This window comes from Plasmopara halstedii, assembly GCF_900000015.1.
Source record: "Plasmopara halstedii genome assembly, contig: Scaffold_2904, whole genome shotgun sequence".
Taxonomy (NCBI): domain Eukaryota; phylum Oomycota; class Peronosporomycetes; order Peronosporales; family Peronosporaceae; genus Plasmopara; species Plasmopara halstedii.
In genome coordinates this window covers 1140077-1141207 of record NW_020189809.1, presented here as the reverse complement: position 1 = coordinate 1141207, position 1131 = coordinate 1140077, and positions in this window count along the sequence as shown.

Sequence of the window (1131 nt, the reverse complement as noted above, 5' to 3'; positions counted from 1 at the left end):
TCTCGCCAATAGCGCTTTTGTCTCCTAGCAGAGGTGGGTTCATGACTCGCCAAAGCTCTACCAGGAGACGTGCGCGTGGCGCCCAAGGTCTTTGACCTCCAATGTCCCACGGCTCATGGTGTTCCAACCATGCCATTCCTAGGATGAGGTCATACCCTGCATCCAAGTCCAAGCCTAGACAGCGTTCCACGCTATCAAAGTCAAGAAACTTGACTCCGAGGTCCACAGGGACCTTCGGGACCGTGCCACGCGTCCCTGTCGCTAGGCAAACAGAGACGATGTCACCCAACCGCCTTTCAGCGCCTCGGCATACAGCTGACTCCCTTCCTCCGTGAAACGTCGAGTATAATTGCCCGACACCCCGGAATCGATGAGGACCTTCCATGGCTTCTCGAAGCCCTTTGCGGTCGCCTCTACAACCAGCAAGCCCAGCTCGCATACGAGTTTCGTGTTCAAAAGCACGGAGCTCTTCAAGGCTGGGCCCTGTTGACCTCTACCTCCCTGAGGTTCAACAGAACTCAGTTCTTCTCCAGTAGGTCGCCCTGCGCCTACTGGGTATTGTCGTTTCCCCGCGACGAACCAGACTGGTAGGCATGGGGGCGATGGCTCGAAGAACCTTGACGCGCCTTGCGCCGGGGACAACCATTCCGATGGTGACGGGTGTCTCCACAGACAAAACACCGTCGTGTGTTTGTGAGCCGCCCGGCAGCTCGGAGTTCTGCTCCCTCGTCCTCAGCAACGCTGAGATCCATCGGCACAGGCCCGCTCGACGAGCTGTTGGAGTGTGCATTCCAACCAAGTCGTGCCGAATTGAAATTGAATTTGGCTTTCAATGCCCAATTCAGCGCCTCTTCAAACGAAGACGGATGCACACGGAAAACTTCCATTCTGGCCACACTAGTGCGGAGGTTTCCATAAAGACGGTCACTGTGACTGCCTTCGGAAGGGGATCTGCTGCCATCCCGGCAATGAGAGTGCGCATTTCTTGGACAAAGTCCACCAATTTCTTGTTGCCCTGTCGGGCGGCAAGGAGACGCGATCGTTCGCGATACGCCTAATTAGGCGGCGAGAACACTCGTCAGAGCTGCAATTTCAGCTCTTCCAAGGATGGAAAGGCAGCTTCGACCGAAA